Source organism: Monodelphis domestica, chromosome 7 (genome assembly GCF_027887165.1).
Source record: "Monodelphis domestica isolate mMonDom1 chromosome 7, mMonDom1.pri, whole genome shotgun sequence".
Lineage (NCBI taxonomy): Eukaryota > Metazoa > Chordata > Mammalia > Didelphimorphia > Didelphidae > Monodelphis > Monodelphis domestica.
The window spans coordinates 264,070,808-264,093,678 of NC_077233.1; the positions used below are offsets into that span (position 1 = coordinate 264,070,808).

The window sequence follows — 22,871 nt, forward strand, 5'->3', positions numbered from 1 at the left end:
ACTAAAGAGGAAGAGGCTAGCTTTTGTTTTAAATCTGCCATCTTCTCCGAGAGAGTTTATTGCTAAGATGGGAGGAAAGGGGAGGGATTCTGCTTAGCCTGGTCTTTGCTAAACTACTGTGCTGAAACTAATGGTCACTTTGCATGCCTAGAAGGAGACCTTACAAAATGAACTCTTTCCCGTTTCCTTGCCCTCCTGGCAGAAAAGAATGAAGCCCAGTGTGCAATGGGGCTTAATTTGTGCTCACCCCTTCCTTCATACAATAGAAGCCAAAGGAGTGGTATTTGTTTCCAGATGGTGGAATGTTTATCAGAGCGCCTATTTATTTTTTCTTGGTTTTCCTTCCTCCTCTGCTTTGTCTCTGACATTTAATCGGATCCGATTTCCTCTTTAAATTCCTAAACTGCAGTCTTTTTTTTTTAATGCCACCCCACCAACAATCAGAATCCTGCTTGATCAAATGAGAGAAAAGTGCCGGCTCAGTGCTAACGGAGAGGAGCTAAACAGACACAAGAGCAGTTCTCTGGATAAATAGGTGGTCTTCTAGCAAACCGGATTCTTCTTGGGTGTTCATGAACCACACACTTATGGCAGGTTTTAGGAAGTGACTGGTAGGAGTTCCTGCAGGAAGAATCTCCTGTGATAGCTACAGTTAATGAATGGCTTCCAGATGGTGTGAAATCGGATCCCATCTCTGATTCGTGTAGTTTACTCTAGAGTTTGCCTACATTGAGTTAGTTCAGATGCTTCTGTCTTGGCACATTTCTCTTCTCTGATGACATTTTGTTTTTGTGTCAGAGCAACACTGGCACTAAGATTTTCCCCTCAGGGTGAGGGTTTCTGAGCTGCCAGCTTACCCACCTTGCAAAACTTTTCATAGCCTCACTTCATGTCACTTACCAAACTGTACATTCCACTTTTTCTCAGCATAAACCCTCTTCTTATAAGCTGAGGCACAGAGGGGACAAATGACTTGCTCAGGGTCACACGGCTATCAAGAGGTTCAGATTTGAAAGCAGATCTTCCAGAATTCAGAACCTGCACTCTCTCTATTGCTGACGGGGTTGTCTGCTTCTATTTGTTTCCTCTTCTTGGAATTCCTTGGTCACTCACTCCTTTCCATCTATCTAAATCCTGCTGATAATTTAAGGTCTGCTCAAGTTTTCTTTTCTTTTTAAAAGCCTTTTCCTTCTGTCTTAGAATCTATACGAAGTCAGGCAAGTCACTTAACCCCCACTGCCTAGCCCTTACCACTCTTCTGCCTTGGGACCAATACACAGTATTGATTCTAGGATGGAAGGCGAGGATTTAAAAAAAAAAAGAAAGAAAAGAATCTATATGAAGTATCAGTGAGGCAGTTGGGAAGGTGCATAGTTAGGAAGTGTCTGAGGTCACATTGGAACCCAGATCTTCCTAACACCAGGTTTGGCTCTCTAGCCACTGTGCTTCCTAGTTGCTCCTAAGCTTCTCTTTCTTCATAAAATGCTCCCTGGCTATTTCATGCTATATTATTATTGTTTTTGTCCTAAACTTCTAAAGGACTTATAATCAATTCCGAACTCTTCAAGATTAAATTATATGCCAACTTGTTACATATTATTGAATGTATTTTTATCACCTCAACTAATCTAACTAATTAATCAACATTTATTAAGTGTCTTTAAGTATCATTATCATGTGCTAGGCATGTGTTAATCCTTAGAGATACAAAGCCAAAAAATAAAGCCTTCACCGCTTTCAGGAGAGCTACAGTTAAAATATTTTTTGTATATTTTTTGTATAAATGGAGATCTTGAACCTTTGGACTTCATCCCCCAGAAGTATTTCCCCAAATTCCCTTTAATCTCTTCTAAGCCTCCATGTTTTTGTGTCATGTTATTGATATATAAGTTCTGTAGCTCCTCCCTCTTGCTCTCTCTGTGGTTTAGGTAGCTTTTACTCTAGTTTTATTAATAAACTTTATAAAATAGAATACTTTAGTTGTTGTATATTAATTTAAAAACCCACACTTTTCTATCCTTCCCAACACATCTTGGAGGCAGCTAAATAGCAATGGAGAGAGTGCTGGACCTGAATTCAAGAAGACCTCAGTTCAAATGTGAACCCCTTGATAGCTGTGTGACACTGGGCAAATCATTTATCTTCTCTCCACACCTCCGTTTTCTCATCTGCAAAATGAAGTTAAGAATTGTACCAACTTCCAAGGTGGTTGTGAGGATAAAATGAGATAATATTTATAAAGTATTTTGCAAACTTTAAATTACTCCATAAATGCCAGCTAGTTTTATTATTTATTGATTAATTGAATTGGTTATGGTAGACACATCAAGTGGTCCTAATGACTTTTGGCTTCAAAAGGGTGGCTTAATGCAGTCATAACTAAGATAGATCTCTTCCATGAATGGAGTTCTGTACTATCTTCTATTATAGATTGATCATTTCTTCTTCATCTCTTGAGCCTGCATAATGAGAATTTCTTCAGATTATTCTATGCAGAATGTTAGAATAAAAACAACAGGATGAAACGGGGGCAGGCAACAAAATTCATTTGGTTTATGAAAAATGCTGCTGTAATTTTTGGTTTTAAAATTTAAAGGAAAACTCCTTGAACTAAAAAAAAGTGACCCGTTGACTGGTCCTGCTCTCTCTGATAGAAGCATACATAGGTCATTCCTTTAGATAAATAGAACTCAGAAGCCTAATCCAGGTTCGTTGGATGATCAATTAAGTACATGAAAAATTTCAAACATATAGTAGGAAACAATATCGTCAAGGACAATAATATCGTTTCAAACATATAGTAGGAAACAAAATATCATCAAGGACAATAATATAAAGTAAGATTTAGTGGCCCTGACTTGATAAACCAGGTTTGTTTTGTAATTAGAAATACAGATAAAGACTTTCTAAAGTCATTTAATGTTAGCTAGATATTCTATCTGAATTTTATTGAAACTACTGTGTAGAACCAAAAAAAAAAATTGAAAAAAAGTTAATTTGATGCCCCTTTTAGATGAATGTTCTCCAGTGGCAACAGGGCATAATTGCAGGTGGGTGCATTTTTCTAACCCGGTTAATGGGCTGAAGATGGCCATAAAACCCATCAGTGATTGCTGCTATTTTTCTTACACATTTTACAACTTGAATGATTTTATGTACTTCCGGAAATTCTGTAACTTTAAGCAATTTTATAGCTTTCTCAATCCTGATTAAGTCATCCTGTGTAATGATAAAATACTAGGTAAATATGAAAAATCCTAATGCTATCTACCTGTTACTCTAACAATAAGAATCTGTTGCTGACTCACTTCTCTCTCTTTCCACTGAGGCGACCCTTTCACTGAACCTGTATTCATGCCCCCCCCCCAAATTAAGTCCTCCAGGAGCCTGACATCAAAGGAGAAGTTAGATTCTTTTTTTTCTTCTACTCTTTGACTCACTGAATTCTACTTCATCACCCAAAGGGGAAATGTACTTCAAACCAAGGTTTCAGCTCATGTCCAGGTTCCCAAAGGAGGGAGTGTAAGAATATTCAAAATACAATATAAATCAAGTATGGGACAGTTATTTTTTCCTATACAGATTTTTTTATTTTAAATTTTAAATTTTATTTTAAATTTTAAATTTAAATTTAAATATTTAAATTATTTTAAATTAAATTTTAAATTTAAATTAAAAATAAAAAATAAAAAATAATTTAAATTTTATTGTCATGCAAAACACACTTTCCTATTGGCCATTGTTGTTAGAGTAACCCCAATACATAACCAAAACCCCAAAATAAAACCGTAACTACACTGATGTGAAAGATGACACCAACAGTTCTTTCTCTGGGGGTGGATAGCCTTCCCCGCCATGTCTTTCAGGATTGTCCCAGTTCCTTGCATGGCTAAGAGGAGCCAAGCTTTCACAGTTGATCGTTGTCCAATATTGCTGTTACTTTGAACCATGTTCTCTCAGTACCGCTGATTTCACTCTGCATCAGTTCCTGCAGATCTTTCCAGCTTCTTCTGAAACCATCTTGCTTATCATTTTTAACTTCTTGAGAAATTTAAGCAAATGGCAGTACTAACTACTGTTAAACTCTGCTGGGAGATTGGAACATAGATATGAGAACATGAAGCAACTTGTGGACCTGCTGGATACTTGCTGATATATTGGTCCTCTTCCAGGTCCTTTTTGTGTTCAGACTCTTCCTGTCAATGATCATTTGGTGAAACAGAGAAACTTCCTCTGCCACCAGTTACTTCTACCTGATGGACCCACATCCTCCATACTTCTCAAACTCATGTCATTTCCAAGCCCGGATGTGTCTCTATTTTGTTTTTTTTTAATCCTTACCTTCTGACTTATATCAATTCTTAGGTAAAAATTTGGTAAGGGTAGATGGGTGGATTTGTGACTTGCCCAGGGTCACACAGGAAATATCTGAGACTGGATCCTAACCCAGATCCTCCTGACTCCAAACCTGCCATTCTATCTACTGTGCTACCAACGTGCCTTAGGAAGAACTCTTTAAAGCAGTTCTCATCCTGTGGTCCATGAACCCTCAAGAAGTTAGTGGATAGATTTGGGGGGGGGCATAAACTTGGATAGGGAAAAATGGGAAAAAAAGTCTTCTTTCCTTGAACTAACCTCATTTTCAGTACAAAGTGAGATGCAGGAGAGGAGGAGGAATGAGCAACTGAGCAAGAAAAATGTATCATAATCATATCTCCTAGGCAAATTCATTTCCTAGACATTTATCTCAGATCTCACATAAGCCCTTGAACCAAATGAGAACCTGCAGAGGATAAGCCTTATGGGACAAGCATCCTGAGTTGAACTATTCTTGACCAGTCTCAAATGGGGTGAGTTTGGGGAATTGGGGTTTATCCCCCCAGAAAGTTCCCTTCTCTTGCATAATCTAATGCATTATATGTTGAATGCTCTCCTTTAGATATTAACTTCTGAAGGGCAATTCTATTTTCCTGTTTCCTCCTCTCCTCTAATTGGAATTCATGATTTTATTTTTGAGAGATTATTTTTATCCTCTGTGATTAGGATCTTTAGTGATGGTTTTGAATCTGAGAATGATGGAAGTTGAACTTTGGGGGTTTAGTAGTTTTCCATGGAAACCAATAAACCAAAGGAATCCCCACTATATAACATCCACAACCAGTGGTCATCCAGCCTCAGTTTGAAAACCTCCCAGATGGCCCTCCCCCAGCTCTTGAGATAACCCATTCTAGTGTTGGAAAGCTCTAATTGTTGTGGAGTTTTTCCAGATATTAAGTCAAAATTTGCCTTGTGTTGAGCAAATCTCTGCCTCAGCTTTTGTTGATGTTGGTTGGAAGAAATTTTGCCTCATTCATTTTTGGAGGCGTCTAAGTGTTTCAATTGTTTAATTTTAAGCGTCTTTGCATTTAGTTACTGGTATTCTTGTTCTTCTAGATATCTTAAATCCTGTTTTTATCGTATTTTATGTTTTCCTTTGTCTTGCCTCACATTCTGAAATTTCTCTTTATTCTGTCTGTTCTCTACTGTGAGCAGTCTTTTACTTCAGTCCCTTTTGATTACATTTTTTTCTTTTTCTATTTGATGCATGTATTTTCTTGAACTTCCCGATAATCCACTGTGATGTTTACAATTTCATTCGAGTGTAAATGAAAAAAAAATACTGGGAAGTGATTATTTGAGCCATACTGACATTTGCTATAGAAATTGTAAATTAGGAGATGTCAGGGTCCAGGCCAGTCCCAGCCCAGCCCTTATGAATCACGGTATATAGAGAGAGCCAAATTACAGAGCCCCCACCCCCTTAAAAGGGGAGTGGCCTTATGAACATCTCTTCTTAAAGGGATGACTAGAGGAGGTCTCTTCAATTTCATATATGGCAAATACTAAGGTCACTTCTTATGGCTTCAAAGTCAACTGAGAGATCATATTATCTGGACACCTTTCAGGATGCAGGACGCATGCACACAGCTCCCATTGGCATGGATATCTTGCCAAGGCATTTCAGAGGGTTTTCTTTGTGATTTTTACTGGCACTATAATTATTGATTACTGATTCTCATACACAATGGTTCAATTAATTAATAATTGGGGTTATTCCTTCTCATGAATCCTACTGTGATTACAACTCATTATTATAATATTGGCCATCTAAGAGGATTATATACAGAAGTTATATACCCACAAAATATTAATAAAACGATGAACATATCCGAATCAGAACGGCTTAACTAAGTTATCTTTTACAAAAGTCCTCTTTTACTCCAAATTCACTTTAAATTTTGTTTTGTGATATTCTCAACCTTAAAGGAGCAATCCTTCTCTCACAATCAGTCCATTACTAATTCATATGCAAAATGTGTAATGGATGCTCTTATTTGATGCATTATGTCGATGTGGCTATGAGCACGAACTAGTGCTTTTGACTTATTGCATATGTTTACATAGTTATTATGGTATATATGGTAGCACATAAAAAGAATTGATAATTTTTCATGATCTTGAGTTTATTTTTGTTGCATTGGTATAGATTTGCATATCTGTTTATTATTTATTCACCATGCATTAATTTCATGCAGACTTTATTATTGTGCTGTATTGTAGACTCATCTTGTATGCCTACCGACTAAGAAAAAAGCACCACTGGTTTTCTTGAATATCCTAAATGGGAACCAATATCTTTAAAAAGATCAAATTACTTACCCTCTCAGGGAGTGGGGAGGGGAGGCAGAATTCAAAATCTGAGAAAATAAATGTTAGATATTGCTTCAACATGTAATCGTGAAAAATATCACTGAAAGCAAAAAAGAGTAATCTTCTAAAAAAGAGGAGCACTGAAGTGGTTGAAATGGGTTGTAACATTGTTGGCATGGAAATTCAGAGAGGCCTCTTAATACTGAGTGGATTAAAAAAAGAAAGGATGTGGACTAAAAGACTAAGGTATTATAAAACAACAAACATCAAAACAAACAAACAAACACTTAAAAAGAACGTGTCAGACTTGGAAGATGAAGCCAGCTGAGGTTATTCAATAAATGCTCTGTGAATTATAAGACCCGTTTGACCATTTGAACAATCCCAATATACAGGCAGTAGGAAATAAATAACACTTGAGAGCCAATCTGCAGGCCACACACTGAGGAAGAAAAGAAACTTTAAAAATAGGAGCTCTCTTCCCACAGAGAAAATGAGAGCCATATTTATGCTTGAAAATGACAATTCTCTTATAGATAATGCTGAACGTAGACCTAATACACCATAGATATTACAGACCAAATTAAGGATCTTTTCAGAACAAGACCCAGGCTTCCTCAGAGGAGGCTGGTGGGAAGCCTGGATTAGCCAGACATCAGATATGCTACAGCACTGGAAGGCACCAGAATCGGAAAAGAGAAATAAATTAATGGAAATCTTAAAGGAATATTTCTTGAATTTGAGCCAGATTTAAAGGTCAAAATCAATAAACATTTATTATTACATTCTAGGCACTGTATCCCACTGATGGGGATTCAAAGACAAAGGCAAAATGCAAAGAACTATGCACAAACATAACAAAATAGCTCTCTCTCACTCTCTTTCTCTCTCTCTCTCATTCTCTCTCTCTCTCCCCCCTCTCTCTCTCATTCTCTCTCCTCTCTCATTCTCTCTCTCTCCCCTCTCTCTCTCATTCTCTCTCCTCTCTCTCTCTCATTTTCTCTCTCTCATTCTCTCTCCTCTCTCTCTCTCATTCTCTCTCCTCTCTCTTTCATTCTCTCTCTCCTCTCTCTCTCTCATTCTCTCTCCTCTCTCTCTTTCATTCTCTCTCTCTCCTCTCTCTCTCTCATTCTCTCTCTCTCCTCTCTCTCTCTCTCTGTGTCTCTCTCTCCCTCTCTCTGTCTCTCTCTGTCTCTCTCTCATTCTCTCTCCTCTCTCTCTCATTTTCTCTCTCCTCTCTCTCTCATTCTCTCTCTCCTCTTTCTCTCTCTCTTTCTCTGTCTCTCTGTCTCTCTCTTCCTCTCTCCCCCTCTCTCTCTCTGTCTCTCTCTGTCTCTCTCTCTGTCTCTCTCTGTCTCTCTCTGTCTCTCTTTCTCATTCTCTCTCCTTTCTCTCTTATTCTCTCTCTCTCTCATTCTCTCTCTCCTCTTTCTCTCTCTCTTTCTCTGCCTCTCTGTCTCTCTCTCCCTCTCTCTCTCTGTCTCTCTCTGTCTCTCTCTGTCTCTGTCTCTCTCCCTCTCTCTTCTCTCTCTCTCCCCTCTCTCTCTATTGCCCTCTGTCTCCTTCTTTTCACACATACATAAACACACACACACACTAAATTTGAGCTAATCTAGATGGAGAGAATGCACTAGCATTAAGGGAGCATGGGAAAGATTTCTTGCAGATAGTGGGATTTTGGCTGGGACTTGAAGGAGGTCAGGAAAGTTAGGTGGTGGAAATGATGAGGGAGAGAATCCTAGACATGGAGAAGGAGCAAAAATGCCCATAGAATGTCTTGTATGAAGAACAGCAAGGAGGACCATAACATTAGATCACAGAATAGGTAGAGGGGAGTAAGATGTAAGAAGATTAGGAAGGTTGATATGGGATAACCAGTGTTTAATGAATGAGAGAGAGAGGTGAGGGGGGGGAGGAAGAGGGAGGGGGAGAGAGAGACACACACACAGAGACAGACAGACAGACAAGAGGTGGAGGGGAGAGGGAGAGAGAGAATGAGTGTGTGTGTATGTGTGTGTATGTATGTGTGTGTGGTTAGACATGCTTTAGGAAGATCACTTTGATGATGGAGATGATGGGACCACAGTTGGGAGAGATGATAGGGAGACCAAAACAACTATCAGGGTATAGTAATAATCCAAGTGTGAGGAGATAAGGGCTTACAGCAGGGTGGTGGCAGCATCAAAGAAGAGGAGGGTGTATAAAAGATGTTACAAAGATAAAATCATCAAGACTTGGCAACAAATTGGAAATGGTGATGAGAGAAAATGAGGAGTCAAGGATGACATCTAGGTTGCAAACCTTGGTATCTAGGAAGATGACTAAAGAGTAAGAGGAGGTGGCAGCTGGGTGGCTCAGTGAATTTTTGAGAACCAGGCCTAGAGATGGGAGGTCCTGAGTTCAATCTGGCCTCAGACACTTCCCAGCTGTGTGACCCTGGGCAAGTCACTTGACCCCCATTGCCTAGCCCTTACCACTCTTCTGCCTTGGAGCCAATATGCAGTATTGACTCCAAGACAGAAGGTGAGGGTTTAAGACACACAAACCCTCAATCAAGAGATTCTGAAGTTAGAAACAACTATCATATATCCCCATAAGCTTCCTTTTTCCAGGCTAATCACCTCTGTTTTCTTTGATCATTTTTGGCTTATAGAATAATTAAAAAGGCAGTTATTGCTATGTGCAAGGCACTGGGAATACAAGGAGGGAAAAGCAGAGATGGTGCCATGAGTTCTCAGAGAGCTCATTCTAATAGGAAGAAAAAACACATGCTGGAGTTGTCATCTGGGAAAGTCTTGTGATCCTTAGAGTGCAGCAGCAAAGCATCTTCTATAACGTCATTTCTAGGAATAAAAGGATATCTTTTGGTGGATCTGGGAGTGTTACAACCATTCTGGAGAGCAATATGGAACTGGCTCAAAGGGCCACAGGATTGCTTCCCTTTTGAATAAGCAATCCTGGGTCTGTTTCTCAAAGAGATCAGAGATAAGGGGAAAGGGCCTACCTGCATCGAAATCTTTTTTAGCATCAATTTTTGTAGTGGCAAAGAATTGGAAACTGAGTTGTCCATCCCTTGGATTGGATGAACACGTTGTGGTATGTGGTTGAAATGGAATATTGAACAGGATAAGATTTGGGAAAAACCTAGAAAGACTTAAGAACTGATGCGAAGTGAAGTGAACAGAACCAGGAGAACAATGTATACAGTAACAGAAATATTATACAATGATCAACTGTGAAGGACTAAACCATTATCAGCAAAGGAAGTCTCCCAGATAACCACAAGGCAGTCATGAAGAAAATGCTATCCACAGCCAAGGAAGAAACTATTGGAATCAGAGAGCAGATCAAAACCTGCCATCTTCCGCTATATATCCTTCATGAGACTTCTTTTGTTTTGTGATGTGTGTCTTCTATCGTGACATAAGCAATATGGAAATAACCTATATCAGACTATTCACTGTCTTTTGGGGAGGAGAGGAAGGAGGAAGAAAATCTGAATTTTAAAATGTCAAAAAAGCAATTGTCAAAAATTGTTTCTACATAAAACTTTTAAAAAAAAAGATAGAAACATTAAAAAAATAAGAAAGGATATCTGCTTCGGAGTTGAACCATTTGAGAGTGCCAAGCACTTTAGCAAGAACTTTCTTTTCAGGATCTTCAGAAACTCTATTTGCTGAGAAGTCTGAGCTACACCACCTGCAAGGACATCTCACAAGTTTCATTTCTCTAGAGAATACCTGCTGGGGTAGATAGAAGCAGGACCAGTAGTACCTGGTGGTACTGAGGCTCCTGGAATGCTTGTAGATAGTGGTCCTAATGGGTATACTGTTAATCATTGAATTTTATTAGCTCTATTTGATTCAAATCAATATATTAAAATTCCTTTAGGATTTTAAGAATGGAGATTTCCAACAATTCAGAGAAATATATAGATTAGGTAGAGTTTTGAATGGGAAACTAAGATATCTAGACTTTATACTCAGAGACAAGAGGGGTCAAGGAAAGTTTTAGAGTAGAGGAATAACAGATTAAAAAAAAACCTTTTAATGCCCAAAGTGTGCTAAAAGACTGTCTGCCCTTTGATTCAGCCATAGCACTGCTGGGTTTGTACCCCAAAGAGATAATAAAGAAAAAGACTTGTACAAGAATATTCATACCTGCACTCTTTGTGGTGGCCAAAAATTGGAAATTGAGGGGATTCCCTTCAAATGGCTGAACACATTGTGGTATATGTTGGTGATGGAATACTATTGTGCTAAAAGGAATAATAAAGTGGAGGAATTCCATGGAGACTGGAAAGACCTCCAGGAAGTGATGCAGAGCGAAAGGAGCAGAACCAGAAGAACATTGTACTCAGAGACTGATACACTGTGGCACAATCGAATGTAATGGCCTTCTCCATTAGTGGCAATGCAGTGATCCTGAACAACTGGAGGGATCTATGAGGAAATACACTATCCACATTCAGAGGAAGAACTGTGGGAGCAGAAACACAAAAGAAAAACAACTGCTTGAATATATGGGTCGAAGGGATATGATTGGGGATGTAGACTCTAAATGAACATCCTAGTACAAGCATCAACATGGAAATAGGTTCTGATCAAGGACACATGTAAAACCCAGTGGAATTGCGGTTCAGCTATGGGAAGAGGTGGGGGAGGGGAGGGAGGGAAAAGAATATGATTCCTGTAACCAAAGAATAATGTTCTAAATTGACTAAATAAATTTTTCAAAAAAAATTATTTTAGGAAAATTAGTGTTACTGCTGTGCAAGATAAATTGGAGGATCAAAAGGGGCCAGGAGGCTACTGCAGTATGGGATGACAAAGTCCTAAATTCTGGTATTAGTGATGAAATAGGAAAGAAGGGAGGATTATAGAGATGTTTCAAATTAAGAGTCAATAGGCCTCCATGACTAGTTGGATGGAAGAGGAGTCAGAGTCAAAGATGGTTTCAGGGTTTGAGGCATGGTTAATTTGGAGAAGGGTGGTACCATGAACAAAAATAGAAAAGCAAGAAGGGGGGAAAGGATGAATTCAGTGTTAGATGTCCTGATGATGATGGATCTTTTAAAGGGTTATGTTCAAGTTAGGTACTTGAATTTCTAGGAATAGGAGCAACTAGGTGGCCCAGGAGATAGAGAGCCAAGCCTGGTAAAGGAAGTCCTGGGTTCAAATCTGGTCTCAGATCCTTCCTAACGTTGTGACCCTGGGCAAGTCACTTAACCCCAATCACCTAGCTCTTACTGATTTTCTATCTTGGAATCAATACTTTGTATCAATTCTAAGATAGAAGGTAAGTGTTAAAAAAAAAAAAGAATATATAGGACTAGAGCTGGAAAAAGACATGGAGTTTACTTATTATTAAACACGGAGTTACTTTAAGAGAGATTGTATAATTTATTTATTTATTTTTATTATTCATTTTTGCAATAGTGTAATCTTTTAAAATCAGAGATGATATAATTTAAACCTTTGGAATAGATAGGGTTCATTCGAAGGAATTTCTAGATTTTGGAGCAAGTAATTGAACTTTGAGTAATGTCCTTATACACCACTTAAATCTCTTGCATGCTATACACACATACACGTGTGTACCTGTACATGTGGATGTGTGTATATGTGTCTATATTTACTGATGTGTATAGGTGTTGTTTCTCCTAATAAAGTGGAAACTTCTTTTTTTTTTAAACCCTCACCTTCCACCTTAGAATCAATACTGTGTATTGGCTTCAAGGCAGAAGAGTGGTCAGGGCTAGGCCATGGGGGTCAAGTGACTTGCCCAGGGTCACACAGCTAGGAAGTGTCTGAAGCCAGATTTGAACCCAGGACCTCCCGTCTCTAGGCCTGGCTCTCCATCCGCTGAGCCACCCAGGTGCCCCCAAAGTACAAGCTTCATTTCTGTCTCTATATAACCAGGGAAAATGACAGTGCCTGGCATACAGGAGGTGCTTAATGCATCCTTGCCGACTGATTGGTAGCATCCTTTTCAAATTTTCAGATGACGTAAGACTGAAGAGGATAGCTAAGACTCTGGATACTTACTCCTATGTGACGCTGGGCAACATGCCCATCATTCATTTTCCTTATCTGTACAATGGGACGGTTGAGTTTGATGGCTTTGAAGTCTCTTCCCCCCTAGCTCTAGGACCCTCTGATCCTTTACGTGACATCATCAAAATCCCAGACGTTCTGAGCCGGCTAGAAAATGTGTCTCAATAGAACAGGATTCGATTGACTAGGAGTGCAAAGAAGGTAAGGGGAAGAGGACTCACAGCGGAACAAATACCGACAGCCCCTCTTTGTGTGTTGGCAAAGGACCGGAGATGGAGGGGGTGCCATCAGCTGGGGAAGGGTAGGACAGGTATATGGACAGGACGGCAGACGACTGATTTGCATGGAGTGACCGCGAGAATAGTTTCAGAGGAACCTAAGAAGACTCGTACGAATTGATGCAGAACGAAGCGAGCAGAATCAGAGAATTTGGACGGTAACAACAATGTCATAAAGACAAACAATGAGGGAAGAATTAGTCACCTGATCGACACTATGACCAATCACAGTTCTGGAGGACTCATGACCAAACACGTGATCCATTTCCTGAGAGAGGTGATGGATTCAGAGCACAGTGTGAGACTTTTTTTTTTTAAACATGACCAGTGTGGGCATTTGCTTTGCTTTACTATACATGTTTGCAATAGCTTTTGCTTTTCTTGGTTTCTCAAAGGGGAAGGGAGGGGGGAAGCTGGGTGGTTCAGTGGAGGCCTAGAGATGGGAGGTCCTGGGTTCAAATGTGGCCTCAGGCACTTCCCAGCTGTGTGACCCTGGGCAAGTCACTTAACCCCCATTGCCTAGCCCTTACTGCTCTTCTGCCTTGGAGCCAATACCCAGGATTGATTCCAAAATGGAAGGTAAGGGTTTAAAAAAAAGAGTGGGGAAGGGAGGTAGAAGGGAAAAAATTAAGTACTGAAAACAAAATGATTTTTCCAAACTAATAAGTATAACATGAAATAACAAAGAGTGAAATGAGCAGAACCAAGAGCATGTTGTCTACGGTGACAGCAGTGGCATTTGAAGAATAACTGTGAATGAACTCAGCTCTTCTAAGCATTATGGATAGTCAAATCAACAACAAAGGATCTATGAAAAAATATTCTTAGCACCTCCAGAGAAAGAACTCATAAACAGAATATAGTTTTACATGTGTGTGAAATGGTGGCCTTCTCTAGTGTGAGAAAGAGAGCTCAGAATTTTAAATGTAACAAAAGCAATAAGTTAGATTAAATCTAAAAATTAATCAGGGCACCCAAAGATTGAATGGGGAATCTATAAAATTGTCTCTCCTGATTCCAAATTTCTTGGGCACTTGGTGGATGGCAAAACTCCTGACAACTTTTCACAAACTTTGGATTCAGTGCTGAAGGCCCCTTGAACCGTGATATCTTCAAGCAATCTCCTCATGCTTAAAAGATCTGATTTCAAATTTGCTTCAGACACTAGCTGCACGAAGCTGGATGACTTGCTTGGCCTCTCTCAGCCTCAGTTTCCTGTCTGTAAAATGAGGTGAATAGCAGCAGCATCAGAAGATGGTTATAAGGATCGCACGAGACAATTTATATAAAGTTCTTTGCAAATCTAAAGCACTCTACAAATGTTAGCCATTGTGTTATTATTAACCACTGAGCTAAAAGAGCTGATGATTCAGTGGAGCTTTAAAGGAAATGACTAACCCCCAGTCACTCTTCTTGGAACCTCTGAGAACCCTTTTACCTTCCTGCTGGAGAGCTGGAGGTCAGGGTCAACACTTTGCCTCCTATCCCCAGCATTGTGGTGGGTTCTCCTATAAGGCAGCTAAAGAAGAGACAGACTATGACAGTTTAAGCCCAAGTACCTGGCTGCCTTTTCTGCTTTTTGTTTCCTTTATTGTGTTGATAAATGAATGCCAGTCTTAAGGTTAAGACGTTGTGAATTTGAGAGGTCTGGGGGTCCTAGATCCACCAGAGTGGCAGAAGTTTCTGCAGTTTTTGAAAATTTTATTTAATTAGGTGATTTAGATTAGTTTTCCATGGTTACAAGACTCATGTTCCTTCCCTCCCCCCCCCCCCCAGCCCCCTCCCATATCTGATGCACAATTCCACTGGGTTTAACATCAAGACCCACTTCATTATTAGCATTTGCACTAGGGTGATCTTTTAGAGTCCACTTTCCCAGTCATAGCCCCATCGACCCACGTGATCAAGCAGTTGTTTTTCTTCTGTGTTTCCGTTCCCACAGTTCTTCCTCGGAATGTGGATAGTGTTCTTTCTCATAAGTCCCTCAGAATTGTCCTGGATCATTGCATTAGAAGTTTCTGCATTAAAGAAGACAATCACTAATAATAGGAGAGGACCAAGCCCTGGTCTGACTGGCTAGAAGACATGAACTTTGGGAAGATGATTCATAGTCTAATATTTAAAGTCACAACCACCTGGAAGAGTATAATATTAGTACTGTTCTGCTGACTTCTTAGCTCTATGAATGCAGGACAGCTAGAGAGCCTGGATTAGGAACAGGAGATTAAAATCTGACCTCAGACATTTCTTAGTTGTATGACCCTGGGCAAGTCACTCAACCTCATTTGCCTAGCCCTTAACTCTCTTCCACCTTAGAACCAATACCTACTATTAATTTTAAGACAGAAGATACAAGTTCTTTTTAAAAAAATTCTATCAATACTTATAGAATGTAATGATAAATATAATATAATTTAATTTATGGAATCCTTTTTAAAGTCTTTCTGTCAATGTGTATTTATGAGTGTTTGTTTTGTGTTTAGCATTTCTTTCTGTCTAGGAAATAAATACTTCTCCCATATCCAATTCATATAATATGTTTGAGTACCTTCCTACTCTTTACTTTGGGAAGATCCTAGACATAAGCCAAATCTAAACCTTGAGCAACTTTTCTCAGAGTGATGGAGCAAAGGATGTAAGAACAAAATAGTATAAGTAAAGGGAATTTAGCTTCTTTCAATAGAGGCTAAGCTCTTTTAGGACTTAACTTTGTACAGTACATGTGAGTACAGAACAGATGGACCCATTAATGGAGAGGGAGAGAGAGGGCAGAATGCTCTGACCTCCTGAATCCCAAAGTGGGTTATTAATGTTAGGGGGAAATCTAAATCTTGCCCTTGGGCTCAATAAATTGAATTTTTAAGTATAAGAGAGGGGATGTGTAGCTAGGCTAGATGTTTGCCCCCCCCCCCAATCTGAGGGCTTTCATTGACTGTCAGCCCAATATGTCTATATATATATATATATATATATATATATATATATATATATATATAGTAACCAAAAAAAGCAATCGAGAACTTGGGCCACATTAAAAGAGTCATAACTTCCAGGAACAAAGAGATAATACTATCTATGTTCTGATCAGACTGCACCTTGAGTGCTGGGTTTGGTTCTGGATGTCACAATTGAGGAAGGACAGTGAGGGTTGCTATAGGAAAGTAGCCAAGCTGATGAAGAAAGGTTTTGAGTCTGTGTCATATAATGACTAGTTGAAGGAAGTGAGAATGAGGAGAGATATCTCTGAGGAGACATAATAAGTGAAGCTCAAGTATTTGAAAGTCTATTACATCAAATAAACTTTAGACATGTCATGTTTGGCCCCAGAGGGCAAAACTAGATGCAATGGCGTAAAAGTTGCCAAAAATCAAATTTAGGCTTGATGCCAGAAAATAATTTATTTATTTTCTTCCTTCCTTCCTTCCTTCCTTCCTTCCTTCCTCCCTTCCTTCCTTCCTTCCTTCCTTCCTTCCTTCCTTCCTTCCTTTCTTCCTAGATTCCATAACCTAGATGGTTATGAGTTGGATTAGATAGCTGCTGAGGTCCTTCCAAATCCAAAATTCTGGGTTTTTGGAAGACTTCAGTAGTTAGAGAGATACGAGTATCAGGATAGTTTTATATTATCAGAAAGAAAAAGAAGAAGGTATCAATGAAAACTTTACATTGGCAAAAGACAAGATGGGAGATTAAACATACATACAGTAAGGAGCTCACTTTTTAGTTCTTTACTTATGCATTACTGCCAGTCGCTAGTGCTTGTCAGTTTTGAATGCTTTAACTATCTTGTCCACCCAACAGTGACCCATTCATATTTTGGAGTTGGCAGAACAGGTTATTCAGCGCATATTGAGCAATCATGGATGCTTCCCTTAAGGCTTTACCTTTTGAATACTGTTTATCTCAGTTCACTCAGTGTCAAAGGGGCTCCCTACAAATTTCTAAAATTCCTTCAATAGGTAGTTTTCTGAGAACACTTAGTTTAACCAACTCATTTATTACAACTTAAAAAGACAAGACTGACTAGTTTTTCTAGAATAACCATACCAGTTAAATCCACTGAAAAAATGACAGGAATGACTAAACCCCAAATTTTCTGATTTACTTTATAGAAAAAGGAGAAGTATGAAGAGTTGCCTTTCTTTGAACCAGCAATAAAAATACAAATTAAAATTCCAGCTAGAGATTTCATATCTAGAAAAGACAATTTTCACTCAGTAATTCAGGAAATATTTGTTAAATGTTTACTATGTAAAAAAAAGCTTCATCTTAAGATGAACACATTTTTCTTGGGGTCTTATGCATTTGGGAGAATTTCTAGCACAGGTCAAGAACAATTTCTCAAAGCATTTTCTTCCACAACAATAAAATGACCAGATACCTAGAATATTTTTTGTCTTATCTTCTGTCTTAGAATCCATACTAAATATCAAGTTCCATAAGGGCGAGGCAATTGGGATTAAATGATATGCCCAAGGTCACACAGCTAGGAAATATCTGAGGTGACATTTGAACCCCAGATCTGTCTCCAGACCTGGTTCTCTATCCACTGAGCCCACCTAGAACTACTGAGAGTGGTGAAAAATACTAAAACATAAAATGGAAAAGGGCTTCTGGTTCAGCTGTGAGAACAAACCATGCAAAAACATGTAAAAATATGCCTTTCCGTTGCGAAATTTTACTAGCCTGAACCCCAATTTTTTTGAGGTTGCTATTCAACCCCACCCTTTGATTGACATTTATTTGCATAAGGGGGCACACCTGCACACTCTGGGAGGACCCCAAAAGTGTCATTATCCCACAAGACTCCTGGCATCCAGAAGACTGGCCTCTGATCCAAACTGAGGTCAAGTCTGGCCAATCAGGAGATCCAGAAAAGTGACATCATGGGGGATACAAGTTTCAGGTACAGAAAGGATGGTGAGATGAGACAGCTAGGGGAGAGCCAGCTTGGGTTAGCTAGGGGAAGAGGCTTGCAAAGGGAACAGCTGACCACATGTGGCTGGTCCCTAACTCACTTTTTATTATTTAATAAATAATTATAAATGAAGATACAATCTCTAGAGAATTTTAATTTTAACACCAATGAATACCAATCCCAAAATGAGAGGAATAGCATGAAAGAGAGGCTGCTTGGGGAAGCCTTGAGCTGAACAGAAACTAATTCTATTACGTTTAGTGAGGACAAATTTTAAATCTTATAATTAAGTTAAAAAAAAAAAACTATCCAAGTGGGAAAAGGTCAATAGTGTTTAGAGAGATAGTGGGGATCTTTAACAGAAAAAAAAAAGAATTCAAGGAAAGCATAATAGCCACCCTTACTATTTGAAAGTTTGTCAAGTAGAAAGAGTAAAAATTCTGTTTTTCTTCAAAGGACAAGGCTAAGATCATTGGAGGTATGTTATTAAGAATCAGGTTTCAGTTTAGAATAAATTTTCTTCAATGAAAACTTAAAGGAGTGGCTTTTTAAATCAGAGGCTAGATCATGCCAAAATTGACTTAAAAGAGTTTACAACATTCTATAACCTCTAAGGTCCCTTCAGACTCTTAAAATTCTGATAGTAAAATTGAAGGATATTTTTGCTAGAGGAGTATAGCTTCAGAATGTCATTTTTAGATAAAATAATGAGTACTATTTTCTGATAAAAAAAAAAAAACTATCATGATACAGGTTAGACAAAATTTGAAATATCCCTAAGACAAAGGAAACAGTTTTGGAAGATTTTTTTTTTTTACTGTTTATTCATAGCTACTTACAGCTAAGAAGTATCTCAACTTCTTTTTTTAAAGAATGAACAATTGTAAAAACAAATCCAGGAAGTTGAGAGAAGTTGTCTCCCTTTCCTGTCTTAGACCTCTCACATTATGTTAGAACTGGAAATCATGTAGAACAAATCCCTCATTTTATGAATACAGAAAAATAGGTCCAAAATGAGCAAAAGAATTTGATCAAAGACAAAGGACTATGAAAGTAGCAGAACTATGACTCGAACACAGGTCTTCCTTTTCCCAAGCCTATCATTCGTTTTATAATATCATGCTGCTTTCAAGAGCCTAAGCTAAATACCGTTATATGTATTAATTTTTAGATCAACTAGCATTATCAAATGAAGTGATACAAATCTGGTGAAGTATAAATCACTCTCTAAATATTTGTTCATTTTGCCATTACCACATATAATGGGGATTCTGTGAATACCAGGAAAGCACTCAGTTTCTCCAGACTGCACTTACAAATATGCAATTTCAAAGCAAAAATTCCTCTTTACATTTTTTCCCAAAAAACTACCAATCCTGTGAAGTTAGTAAAAAAGTAGGGAAGAAAGAAGTAGGAAATTATTTTTTAAAAAGTAGGAAAAGATTTTTTAAATGTTACAAAAATTCTTTAATTTCTATCCCAATTCCTAAAGGTATGTTTTTTAAAGGTTTTTTTTTTCAATTTTCAACAGAAAATTAACTTTCTGTTCAAAAAAGCTCAGAGTATATCATATTATTGTATTTTGTATATATTTTATAAATGCCATTTGTTTTTATATCACAATTATTTCAGGGTTGGAGAGCACCTTCTTTCCCCTCCAAATTAAATCTTCCCTGGTAACAAAGAAATACAACAAATACAACCACTTGCTCTTTTATGAGGAGAGCAGTAAGTTTCATTATCTATCCTCTAGCACTATCATTAGTTTTTTAGTTCCTCATTTTGGCTTATTTTTAGTGAAATTTAACAATATTTTATATTGTAGTAAATATATAGATTGTTATATTGTTTCTACTTATTTTACCCTATTAGTGCATGCAAATCTTCTTATATTTCTCTGAATTCCTTGTATTTGTCCTTTATCAATAATCTACTACATTCATATGCTATGAGTTGTTTTTTTCCAGCCATTCCCCTACATTCCCATTAATGGATATCTATTTTATTTATAATTCTTTGCTACCACAAAGTACTGCTGTGAATATTTTGGTGCACACTGCGCCTTGGTTTCTGACTTTGCTTTTCTTGGAGTACATTATCATGTTATTAACAATTTAGTCATTTTTCTTGTAAAATTCCAAATTGAGATGCAGAACAATTGACTATTCAGAACTCTACCAATAGTATATTAGTTTGCCTTTCTTTCTATAGTCTCTCCAACATCAACTAGTCCCTCTCCCCTCCCAATGTTTTCCAATTTGCAGGATAAAATGAAGCCTCAGAGCTTAAAATTTTTTCATCTGTTAATGACTTGAAACATGCTTTCAAATGGTTGTCTGTATTTCGTAATTCTTTAAAAAACTATTTATTCATATCCTTTGACTTTTTATCTATTAGAGAATGGCTCTTGGCTTCATATACTTATGTTATGTCCCTTATATAACTTTGATAATCTGACATTCTCATCGTGGTTTGTACTATATAGAAATGCTAATAATTTTTGAGTTTCCTTTGTATCTTGCTACTTTACTGAAACTATGAATCATCTCAATTGCTTTCATAATTGATTTTCTAAGGTTTCTAAGTATATTATCATGTTCTCTACAGAGAGAGGAAATTTTGAATCATTGCAAATATGTATATATTTAATTTCATATTCTTGTCTTATTGCTATAGGTAACATTTCTAAAGCTATAACAAATAATGAGGGCATCCTTACTCCTGTTGTATTGAGAAAGTTTCTCTTGTTTCTCAACCACAAAAAATGCTAACTTTTTATTTTAGACACACTTTGGATCATATGAAAGAAGCCCCCCTCCCAATCCTGAAAATAAATAGGTGTTACATTTCATCAAAATCTTTTTTTCTATCAGTTGAAAAAATCATGATATTTTAATTTTTGTTAGTTATGATTGATTACATTCTTTTTTATAAATATCTATATTTTAATATTCATCAATTTAAATTCTTAGTTTTGCTGGATTAAATAATTGTGCATAGTAGATTTTGATGATTATCTTCACTTCTTGCTTGTTGTGATTACGCTTCAGTTTTTATCTTGTTAATCTGATTTTCCTGTCTCTTCCTTTTCTGATCAGGTTAATCAGTAGTTGGTTTTTTTTGTTTGTTTTATAAGTCTTTTCATTTTATTAGGGCTGTAGTCTTTATTTCAAACCTTCTCTATTCCTCCCTTAATTTATGATTTCTTTTTTTTTGGTGTAAGTGTTTTTGTTAATTCACTTATTTTCAATTTTAATTGAATGCACAGTAAATCGATCCTCTCTTTTCTTTTTGGGTAAACACACACACAAGCAATATATAGCCAACCCAAATATATATATGTTCCTCTGAAGATTTCTTTATCTATTTCTTAGAGGTTTTGGCATATTTACTCATTTTCTCTAACATAATTATATATCCCAATAATTTGTTATTTGGATCACTCATCCTTCAGGATATAATTGTCTCTGTTTAGACTTTGATCTTTTGCTCATTTTCACTGATCACTAACAATGTGATTAATAACAATAATTCATTTAATTACTAATAATTTAATTGTTAAATCATGTTCTATAAAGCATATGATTGGTTTCTGCCCTTATATATTGGTTTATGTTTCCTTTATGTCCTATCACATGATTAATTTTTTGCCAAAGTACTATTTAGGAGACCAAGAATACATATGTTCTTTAACAATTCCATTCAAATGTCACCATATATCAGCCAAATCTATTTTTTCCAACAAATCTATTTTTTTCCAAAAAACAAATTTTTTAAGGGTTTTACAGAATTTATTATTTTTTAAAAGCTGTTGCATTTTCCCTTATGCCATAAACATCCTATCCTAGGAAGGGAGAAGGGCTGCAGCTCAAAGGGAAGAGGATTCAATTCAGGTCCCACCCTGGCCACCAGAGAGCTGGAGGATTCTCTCTGTCTGGCTTGTCACTGCCCTTCCTCAGGGTTCATTTTTAGGATTTATTCAATACTAAGAGAGGACTAGTAGTTTCTCCTGATAGTGTTATAATTTAATGAATGTATTTTTGCAGTTTTTCTTGATTTTAATAATTTGGATTGCATACACTTTAATGCATACATAAAGTATTTTTTCTATTGGCTGTGGTAGATAAGTCACTTAACCTCTTTCAGCTCAGTTTCCTCCTCTATAAAATGAGGAAGTTGGACTCAGCCTCTAAAGTCCCCATCAGCTTTGAGGATAACATATTTTCTAGTTTGTCTCTCATGACATTGTTGATTTTCATTGTTGTCTTATCTGAAATCACAACTGCAATTCCTGTTTTTTTAAATCTCTTGATATTTTGTTCTAAACCTTTATTTTTATTAGAAATGTATTTTTGTATGTTTTAAATGTATTTATTTTTTATCATTTTTTCATGTTTTATTCAAATATATTTTATTTTCCCACGTACATGTAATAACAATTTTAAACATGTTTTCCAAAATTATAAAATCCAAATTGTTTCCCTTCCTTCTTTCCCACTTCCCTCTCCGTGATGGTAAGCAGTTTGATCTGGATTATACATGTATTATCATGCAAAAAAACCCCTTCCATATTGGTTGTTGTAAGAAAATACTCATATAAAGCCCAAACACCAAAATAAAACCGTAAATAAACTAACTAAAATAAATAAATACTGTGGAGGATAGTATGCTTTGATCTGCATTCCAACTTCAAGAGTTCTTTCTCTGGCGATAGATAGCATTGTTGTCCTAAGTCTCTCAGAATTGTCCTGGATCATTATCTTGCTGATAGCAGCTAAGTCTTTCACAGATGATCATCATACAATATTGCTGTTACTGTGTACAATATTCTGGTTCTGCTTATTTTACTCTGCATCAGTTCATGTAAATCTTTCCAACTTTTTTCTGAAATCATCTTATCATTTCTTATAGCATAATAATATTCCAGTACCA

At 37.2% G+C, this 22,871-nt stretch overlaps 1 protein-coding gene across 1 annotated transcript in view; it reads left to right on the forward strand.

Moving 5' to 3' along the window:
- GNE (glucosamine (UDP-N-acetyl)-2-epimerase/N-acetylmannosamine kinase) overlaps nucleotides 1-22,871 on the forward strand; it is an 87,432-nt gene that overhangs the window by 203 nt on the left and 64,358 nt on the right. The window lies entirely within an intron of this gene.